The sequence below is a fragment of the Dipteris shenzhenensis genome, chromosome 30 (genome assembly GCF_047967505.1).
Source record: "Dipteris shenzhenensis isolate YYH24624 ecotype China chromosome 30, Dip_SZ_1.0, whole genome shotgun sequence".
In the NCBI taxonomy this organism is placed as follows: Eukaryota; Viridiplantae; Streptophyta; class Polypodiopsida; order Gleicheniales; family Dipteridaceae; genus Dipteris; species Dipteris shenzhenensis.
In genome coordinates, this window is record NC_141625.1 from 18,421,365 (window position 1) to 18,432,123 (window position 10,759).

Below are 10,759 nucleotides of genomic sequence, written 5' to 3' on the forward strand. Positions count from 1 at the left end.
CTCACTGCATTCTCATATGGCATCCCCCAAAACTCTGGAAAGTCCTCTGCCATCCTCACAATCTTTCAACTATCACACACCCTCGCTTTCTCAACCGCAACAAAACTGGAAGGCAACAAAACAAACACACTACTGAAGAAGCTCACTTTGCATCCGAAGAGCATTCTTTTTCCTGCGGGCAAGCACTTTCAAAGCTCTCTGCACTCTGGCTCGGAGTCGGATCACACGTAGCTGGACCTCAATACATCTGTCCCTCCTGTGACCACATTTTCCACACCACTCACACTGTATCACTCTCATGTGTGGATTTCTCCCCATTGCTTGCAACACGTCTTAGACACCTGCTCCTTCAATCTTGTAAACTGAAGTGAACGCCTCCGTGGAGGCACCAAAACGTGGATGGACAAAAGCAATAGAGCCTAACCCGCCTTCACAGCCACCCTCATCCACGTTCAAAACACCCGAACAACACAATCACAAGGCAAAAGGCATTCAATCAACATTTTCCTCTCTATAGACCTTCTGAGACAACTCACACTTGGATACATTTTCTCCAGAGATGAGACAACCTCAGAAAGAAGCCCACTAGACTACACAGCCCATGCTCATTCTTTGCAATACCCCCGTCACCCTTTTCTGTCATGTGATCCTAGAACTACGGCTATCTCTTACTTACTGAGCTCAAAGAGCTCTCGCGGACCTTTGGCTTGCATAATAGAGTCACTACCCCATTTCTACCTCATGCAATGAAATCTCTTTGTACTTCTCTATTCAGGGTGTACATCAGTCACCTAAGATATTCTGACCGAGCCTCTCTACTAGCAACCCCACAGCTCATGTGATCACCAATCAAGCACATTCATGAAGTTCGGCATCGCAGCCTCTCCCTTGCTCTCGGAACTCTCCTCGTCTGTGGTCCTCCCACACTCCTTCATCGAATTTTTCTATCCTCTCCGATCAAGAAATCCCTCCACGAGCTCCCTCATTCTCTCATGTGAAGATAGCTGTCTCACAGCTACTCTGCTACTCATTGAGCACCTTCGTTCGCCATGGTCCTCCTGTTCACGGAGCTCCTATCAGAATCCCATCGCCCAATGTTCACCCTGCTACACAGTAACGACGCCACAGCCATGCTGGTCCGTCTCGCCAAGCTTCAGTATTCCATAGCTGTCTTCGAAACCATAGTCTACGCTCTTAAATTACATGCTCTGCCTCTGCGCAAGGACTCCCTGCAACTGTGTGTGACCCTTTCTCTCACGAAATTCTCCTCATCTGTGGTCCTTCCACACTCCTTCACTGCACTCCAACCCACGATCTCCTCCGCTCCTCAAAGATCCCCTCTCGTCACGAATCCTTCACCCAAGCAGCAGCTCCTTCTCTTCGTGCTTCTGAGCTCCTCCCGCCGTCTTTCATCCAGAAGCCTCTCCTGCTCCACCGAGCATACCCCCCTCATATACACCTGCAATTCGCAATGGTTGCTCTTGGTCCTCTGAATCGTATATTGGCGACGCCTTCCCTCCTCTAGGAGTCTCTCTCCTTCCATCGTGCACGGTTCTCTTCTTCACGTGGCCTTCTTGCGTTCTCTTTGGGACCTTCACCCTCTAAACTCCTCGACCTCTGCTCCTTCTGTGAGCCCCTCCTAGCCCACGTCTCGCAAAATACTCCCTGGCTCTCGTATTGCCCCTACTATCTCCTCGTTACCTCTGAGCTCACCACCTCCTGTGCTGTGAGCCTACGATCCCTTCTCCATCATCTCATGACAGTCCTCTCAGGACTATTCCCCAGCCTGCCTTCTCCCTGGCCCACAGAGCTCACCATCGTCCCCATCATTCCAACCATCGTATATTTCTGCGCAGTCCTGGACCTCCCTTACAGTCCGACACCTCTCTTTAGACCCTGCAGTTTGTAATCGCGTCCTCACTGCAGCCACTCTCCCTTGCTCTAGAACTCACATATCTTCTCGGCATAGTTGAGATGCTTCGCCCTTTCAAAAATGTTCCAGTAAGAGAAGACGACCTCCTCTTCACTACGATATATGCTCATAGCTTCTCTACTGCTCATAGAGCACCCGCATCGCGATATTCCCCCAGCTTTCCAAGCTCTCTCTCTCCAGAGGAGCTCCTCCTGCTCACAGCGCAATCCCCTTTTCAGAAGCTCTCCGCCCACACCTCCTCTCTCGAATCCTCGTCCCTCCTCATCGTTGCCCTCCTCGCGAGCTCATGACCAGAAGCTTCCTTCATCACGTAGCCACGTGCATGCATGCTCCTTTCCAAATCAATTTGGCCACCTCAGCTTTATTTGCCACCTCATCAGTGACATTTTACCACTCTCAAGACATTTCCCCCAAATCACACCAAGGCACTTAAGCACGTATTCATTGACTATGTGCACACAAATGCATGCCACCAGTCGTTTAGCATTTGATTGCCCACTGACCATCCACATATGATGAACACCATCCCGTCCCTGGATACCATGAAGTGCTCGAAAGTTGCTCACACAAAATCTGATTGAACGCCAGCAAGCACACACACAGGTTGAACATCACACATGTACATATGTACAGACGAGTTTGAGGTTTTCAAAAATCTTCACACAGCGTCTATACATGCGTTTAAATACACGTGTAATTGCGTGTCTAATACACAAAGCAGACGCAGTTTTAGATGCCCCTATAGACGCGCACCACAGAACAGACAGATGCAGTTTTAGACGCGCCACAGAGTTTTAAAATTAAATATTTGAAGAAAAGCTAATTTTTTTGGGTTGTTTTTTTGTAGGATGTCTTCATCTTCAACAAGTAGCTCCAGTGAGGATGAATCCCTCCGTATCCACCATTGTGAAATGTGGTTGGAGCAAAAAATCAAATGTATGTGTGATCGATGTCGAGGAAACATGTATCGTGCACGTAGGATTACACTCAATCACATCTCCAAGTATGGAGAATGGGATGCAACCGTAAACATGGTAAGTGTTAAAGAGTTAAGGTTGATTGAGATACCTATGGGTGTTCATATGTTTGAGTTATGATCCCGTTTTAATTTGATACGGGATGCAGTGCCACACCCGCATATGTTGCCCTATGCTCGCCGTGAGGATGCGAAGCGTCGGCGATATGAGGTGGGATCTTCAGGAGGGACCGTTGCGGATGCATGGAGTGATGGTGATAGTAGCCCTCTGCCATTACCTCATGAAGCCGTGGACGAGGAGGTGTTTGATGATATGGTGCGGGATTTATATGTCCATCAATCCGAAGGGAGGGATGATAGCATGGAGTAGGATGATTTTTTTACGGCAGCATCGACTCCACTGTTTGAGGGGTGCACATTCTCTGTTCTACGTGCCTCCCTTGAGTTACTAAACTTGCAAACCATCTATGGATGGAGCAATGCAAGTTTGAATGCATTACTCAAGTAAGATTTAAAGTCTATTTTGCAAACATGGTGAATTATGCTAGTGGGTCAATTACTCAAATGCTTTTCCTCATTTATGGTCTTCACGTGTAGGCTATTGGATAAAATGCTTCCAAGGGAGAATAAATTACCGACCTCAAGAGATATGGCAAGGCAACATGTGACCTCTCTTGGAGGATTAGATTACAAGTGCATCCATGCATGTGTCAACGATTGCGTTTTGTTTCGTGGACTACATAAGGATGCAAGAGAGTGCCCTACTTGTGGAGAGGCAAGATATAGAGTAGATCTCAAAACTTTGGATGTGCCTCATAAGGTTCTGCAACATTTTCCCATAATCCCTCGCATCCAACATATGTTCAAGTGCAAATCCATTGCAGAGCTCATGTCATGGCATTGCTCCCATCGTTCAACCGATGGCAAGTGGAGAACTCCCACAGACTCTCCTGCGTGGAAGCATATTGAAGACACATGGCCAAGCTGAGATACTTTGGAGAGGTATCGAGGTGCATGATGTGAGCAGGCCTCCCTCATCATGAGACTTCAATTGCAAAGCAGTCTTGATGTGGACGATGCATGACTTCCCAGGCTACGGTGAGTGTTCAGGTAAGCATTGCACTTCTAATTATGAATAGGCAAAGGATGTGTCACCCTAAACCCACCTTCAACTCTTAATTGCATCTATTGTTCAGGTCTCACTACATTGGGTTACCATGCATGTCCTGTTTGTGGTCCTTCGCTAGTTGCCTCATGGGCAAACGCATTGAATAAGGTCATCTATGAGAATCGCCATCGATTTCTCCCACCTAATCATCCTAGATATGTTGCCCCTTGGAATGAAGTCCTCCCACAATCACTCATTGCGGGAGATTGGATGAAAATTTGGGACGGTTCCACGACTCCTCCACCACTTGGCATGAGCCGGTAAGGGTTTGTAACTATTGTGTGCTATATTGGCTAGAAATAAAGATTGCCCGCTAACACCAGCTTTTGTTTAGATACTCCATCTTTTATCGTTTACCATATTGGTCCCACCTCAAGATCAATCACCTGCTTGATCCCATGCATATCTTCAAGAATGTGGCATCTACCATTTGGGAGCATTTGAATGGGACACGAGATTCCATAGGCATAAGGGAGGATCTACGTACCACAGGGAGGATGCGTGAAGCTTGGCCACAAGAGAGACCAAATGGGCGTGCTTTTTTACCTCGTGCACCGTGGAGGTTATCAAAGCTAGAGATGGCGACGGTGTTCAAAGCGCGCTATTACTACAATTTGTACTCCCACTGGATGCATGAGGTGTTTGAAGGGAGCCTTTACAAAGAGCAAGAAAAGAGGTGTAGAGCAATTATATGGCTTGAAATCTTATGATTGGCACAAGATGCTCCAAGTAAGTATTTTATGTGCATAATATCTTCTTCCTTTCAAATTTGAGAGTGAATAATTATAAGCAACTAATCAACCACCTCCTCGTGGGTTCAGTTCATACTACCTACTAGCATTTCTCATAGTGCATCAAAGGATGTGAAATATTTTATTTACAAGATGGGCGAGCTTGTGAGGTACTTTACATGATACAAAATATGATGCTTATATATGCTCCATGCAAGGTGTTCATATTGTGTAATATGGTGTACTTTTTTATTTCTAGGTATGTGAGCTCAAAGGAAATAGATCCGACCACGCTTGAGAATGCTCAAGTTATGTCAGTGGAGGTGGTTTGTTTAGTAGAGGAGACATTTCCACGTTCTATTCTCACAAGCCAACTACATCTTATAGTGCATTTGGTGGAGCCTATATGCAGTACTATATATGCACGATGGTTGTTCTTCCTCGAGCGCTTCATGAAGACCTTGAAGGGCTTCGTGAGACAAAATGCAAGAGCCGAAGGTAGCATGGCCGAGGGTTGGTTGGTACAAGAGTCACTTGTATATATTTCTAAGTTTCTTGTTGATGTGGATAGCTCTCTCCCACGCCTATGGAGAGATGATGAAGACCTAAGGATGACCTCTATTGTGCCTCAAGGGAAAGGACGCAACAAAGTAATAGACATGGAGTTGCATAATAGTATCAACCTCTATTGCATGCTTAATAGTGATGTGATGAAAAGATGGGTGACAAGATACGAGGATGCAAAGGCAAGAAGACGAGAAGAAAGGGCCCCCTTTCGTACACACCATGGATCTCTGTGCCATACCCTCAGTTTTTAAGAGCACTTCCAAAGGATATTCATGTGGATTGGCTACTTGATGAAATGGAGAAAACAGAGAAAGACAAGGGGATGCATATCACAATGGAATAATGGGAGTATGCTAGGGGATGCATGAGCAAGGTCAGTATATAGAATGTTACGCATAAGTTAGGAGCTTTTAATAATTTAGATTGCTTATTTAATTGATTTTTTCTTGGTGTAGTGCACTATGTTCAATGCTATATGGTGTGAGGGCAAGCATTTTCGAACACAACGGATTGATGATAAGAGAAACACACAAGATTGCGGTGTCATTGCTAGCTTTGATGGAGCCAATGGAGCCATGGATGATTATTGTAGCATAATCCAAGATATTATTAAGCTTGACTTTCGACGCTTCTTTGTGTATGTTTTGGATGTAAAGTGGTTTAAGGACATGGTGGAAAGAGGCCCTAATGCAACAATCAAACGCCATGCAAGTGGCTTTGTAACTATTGACTCCACAAAGTTTTGGCAAAGTAGGAAGGACACACTAGTTCAAGTTGAATGTATTTGTAGATCTAAACACTTGTTTGGATTTTGAAGTAGATAGTTTGGCAAGGGTTGAGGATGAGATTGAACCGTAGCCCATCATTGACATTGGCAAAACTATTTTACATATTGTCTCATTCTCCTCATCTCACTTAATTCTTGTATATGTAGGCTTGCAAAAAAGCATTGATGTTTTTGTTAAAATTATGTGCTTTGGTAATCATGGACAATGTTTGGAAAGCAGTATATGTATACCAAAATCTCACTTTCTGTATTCTCTGATTAGCGTCTAAATACGTGTCTAATTCTTAGTATAGACGTGCAAATAGACGCGCTAATACACGCACAAATAGACGCGTTGATAAACGCAATGTTAGACGGGCTTGTATTTTCTCAGTGTAGACGCACTAATAAACGTGTTAATACACGCGCAAATAGACGAGCTATTAGACGCGCCCGTAATTTCTCTATTCAAGCAATGCCTATAGACGCGCCCGCTATTTTGCAAAAAAAGCCCAATGGCAGCGAATTTCTAATAGCAAATACTGATTCCTGTTCAGCTCAGGGGAGTCTCCTACATTGAGGTAGACATCAAGCACTCTTAATGAAGTTGATGCCTTGATTGTCCCATTGAGGAAGATACACAAGGCGATCCATACGTTTGAAAAATGATGGGCAAGGCTGTTGTCATGAAATGCTTCAGCAAATCCCAGAGGCTGAGTCTTCCTTCGGTCGGCTTCAATTCAAGCTCCGTACGGCTACCACATAGCGTTTTGCTTTTTTGAACACTTCAAAAGTAGCTACGTATAACTACTCAATTTCCCTTAATCAGGCTGTCTCTCGATCCAAATCAATTAACCTCTACCGCAGCACTCGCTGGCATACATCAAATGTGAGGATCTGCTTCTTTAGACCCCAAACATACTCTATTACATCCGAGATTGCATCAATTGGTAGTTTTCCTGGGACCTGCAGTTCGAAATGGTTAATAGAGAATCAAAATCCGCAACGTAGAGCTCGTCCATACAATTGCAACGCCACTGCAAAGGCACAAAACTGACTTACATATCAATCCGAGTGTCTGTTGCCTGCTATACATCTTTCTATCCGTGGAAGTTCGCTTCTAGTTCTCTCGTCGCTTGAATCTGAAAGATGACAGCGCGATTCTTGAACCTCTAAATCTAGGCCAGATCGTAATCACCTATTTGAGAACCACTCAATCCTTAGATTCTTTGAAGCTTTATGAGAACTGTGGTGCAAGAGGAAGGATGGAAGAGAAGTTGACGTTTGCCGATTGGCGATTGAGGTATGGTACGAATGTCAAACATCTGAAGTGGAATAAGGACACGTGGAAGCTCTTGGCCCCCAAGCTGCCACGTGAGCCTTTTTTTTTCCGTCCATGGTTAATAGGTTAAAGATAATTATAGACCCCAGATACCCCAACAATAGCGCCAAAGTTCGAAGGAAACACGAACGATTTATTCGAGGTTTCGTCGACAAGACGGCGATGAGGATGACCCGCCGTGGCCAGAAGCGTGATGTGTCGGGGCCAGGGGGGACAACCAGCAAGAACGAATCCGCCCTGCAGCGAAACGTCGGCGCCCACGGGGACAATCAGCAAGGGGCGTTCCGCCCCTTGCCAGCTCATAGCATGGCCGCTTCAGAACCGCATTGCCACGTATGACAGAAACCACGTGCTTTATAAAGCCAAGCAACTTTCTTCTTCCTCCTCATCAATTCAAACACTAGTACTCCTTCGCTAGCTGAGCTCGTCCAATCCAAACCCATCATGCCTCCTACTCCCCTTCGATCCTCCGCCCAGTTCCTCACCCTTCCCTCCCCCCCCTCCCATAAACACAAAGACCAGGATGCTCTCGACCTCATTGAGGACCTCACTCGCAACGCCGCCGACGTTCAGGACCGCATCCTCGCTTCTATTTTGGAGAGGAACTCGCACACGGAGTACCTGCAGAGATTTGGCTTAAATGGGAGGACTGACCGCGAGTCGTTCAAGAAGCTGCTTCCTGTTATTACATACGAAGATCTAGCCCCCGAGATCCAGCGCATCGCCAACGGAGATAAGACACCGATTCTCTCAGGCCATCCCATATCGGAATTTTTGACTAGGTGAAAGAACCACTCTTGCTATCGCGTCTATGCAAATATGCAGCTCCCCATCTCCAGCTTTCCGCTCAACCGTTGTTTGTTCTTGTTCCTGTAGCTCTGGAACATCTGCGGGAGAGCGTAAGTTGATGCCCACTATAGACGACGAATTCGAAAGGCGCTGCCTGCTGTACAGCCTTCTCATGCCAATTATGAATCAGTAAGGACTCCTCACGTTTGGGGTCCTAGGCTCCTATTCGATTCCGTGTGGAACGCTGAATTAATATTACGTGATACAGCAGAAATGTGTTATTTCCACGCTTCTTTCGTTTGTCGTATGCAAGCTCAGTGGGCCCCAACTAGCGAGTTTGCAGCTCGTTTGTGTAATTTCAAACTTTCAACGCAAATACATATCGAACTTCTTTTGCTGAGTTTTGGTAAAATCGTAGGTACGTTCCCGGGCTTGATGAGGGCAAAGGCATGTATTTTTTCTTCATCAAGTCGGAGGCAAAGACATCTGGAGGCTTGTTGGCTCGCCCGGTTCTTACCAGCTACTACAAGAGCCGCTGGTTCATGGAGCGACCATACGACCCATACAACGTTTACACCAGTCCCAACGAGACGGTTTTGTGTCCAGATGCGTATCAAAGCATGTATTGCCAGTTGCTTTGTGGACTTATCCAGGCCTCGGAGGTGCTGAGAATGGGAGCCGTTTTTGCTTCCGGGTTTCTTAGAGCTATAAAGTTCCTCGAGGAGCATTGGAAGGACTTCTTTCAAGATATAAGGACGGGGCACCTCAACGATGCCATAACAGATACGAGCGCTAGGAGTGCGGTCATGAAGCTCCTCTCTCCCAATCCGGAATTGGCAGATCGTCTCGAGGCATGCTGTCGAAACGAGTCATGGCAAGGGATCATCACTCAGATTTGGCCTCACACAAGATACATCGATGTCATTGTGACGGGTGCCATGGCGCAGTATATCCCAACGTTGAATTTCTATAGTGGCGGCCTTCCTCTCGTTTGCACCATGTATGCCTCCTCGGAATGCTACTTTGGTGTGAACCTTAAGCCTTTGTGCAAGCCGTCTGAGGTTTCTTACACCCTCATCCCCAGTATGGCTTACTTCGAGTTCCTCCCAGTAAACCGCAGTCATGGGGAGAAATGTAATGCAATAGATCAGGAAGAGCTTGTTGAACTTGTAGACGTACAAGTTGGGCTCGAGTATGAGCTTGTTGTTACAACATATGCAGGTAGGATAGCTTCAAGTATATGGTTTGAAACTTCTCCCTAGAGATCAGTTTCTGTTTTCTAGGGTGTTGCGGACATGCCTGCTTCTTTAGGAAAGATTTCATTTGTCAATGTGAGATATCTCTATGCTGACATGCATGCAACCTTGCCAATGCAGGTCTTTATCGTTATAGGGTGGGTGATATACTTCGCGTAACAGGATTTCATAACAAGGCTCCACAATTCCAATTCATATGTAGAAAGAATGTTGTTCTGAACATTGATGCTGACAAGACAGATGAAGACACCCTCCAAAAATCCGTCAAAGTTGCTACCGACACACATTTAGACCAGCATGGTGCAAGATTGGTGGAGTATACAAGCTATGCAGACTTGTCAACAATCCCCGGGCACTATGTCCTTTATTGGGAGCTCAATACCTACGAGTCATTGGATAGCAGCATATTCGAGAAGTGTTGTCTGGCCATTGAAGAGTCTCTCGATTCTGTGTATCGCCAAGGGCGAGTCAGTGATAAATCAATTGGTCCTCTTGAGATAAGAGTAGTTGAACCTGGCACCTTTGATCAATTGATGGATTATTGTTTGAGCAGAGGAGCGTCAATTAATCAATACAAGACTCCAAGGTGTGTTAAATCCACTTCGATAGTGGAACTAATGAACTGTAGGGTAATGGCGAGCTATTGCAGTACCCAATGCCCTTCCTGGGTTCCCGGACAGCGCGAATGGCGCCTCTCTCAAGAATAGACACAATATCAATGCATGATTTTATCACATTGCATGATTTTGTGTCACGGATACATGGAACTGTTTTGAGTAGTCCTAATAGACTCTACAAAGGTTGCCACCTCAAAACTTCAAAATGAGCCTTTTTTTCCCAATGATAAGCTTTGTTCTATCATAAATTCTCATTTGCCAAAAAACACATCAAATGTGCCTATTTTATATGAAAATAAAAACTTTCTTCATTCCTTCTTTCTCATTTTTAATTGACCAAAGAGCATCCCAATGACAATGAAGTTAATGTTAATTATCGGCACTCTTGGATCTTCATGTTTTCATATAATAGATGAAGTGCTTTCTTGAGAAAAGATATGTCTCCCATGGTTTTAACATGGATTTACATCTAATTGCTTGTTATTTTTATACTTTAAGCATGTAGCATAGCCATAGTTTGGGTCAAATACTCAATTTGCACTACATGTAGCTAGGACTTGCTATAAGTGGGTACCATGCATGTCCTATTTTTGGTGGTGGTCTGAATGAGCTTG

At 45.3% G+C, this 10,759-nt stretch overlaps 1 pseudogene; it reads left to right on the forward strand.

The window, feature by feature from the left end:
• Positions 1 to 7,996: 7,996 nt before the first annotated feature.
• Positions 7,997 to 10,235, forward strand: LOC147881797 (indole-3-acetic acid-amido synthetase GH3.5 pseudogene; annotated as a pseudogene).
• The last annotated feature ends 524 nt before the right edge of the window (positions 10,236 to 10,759 follow it).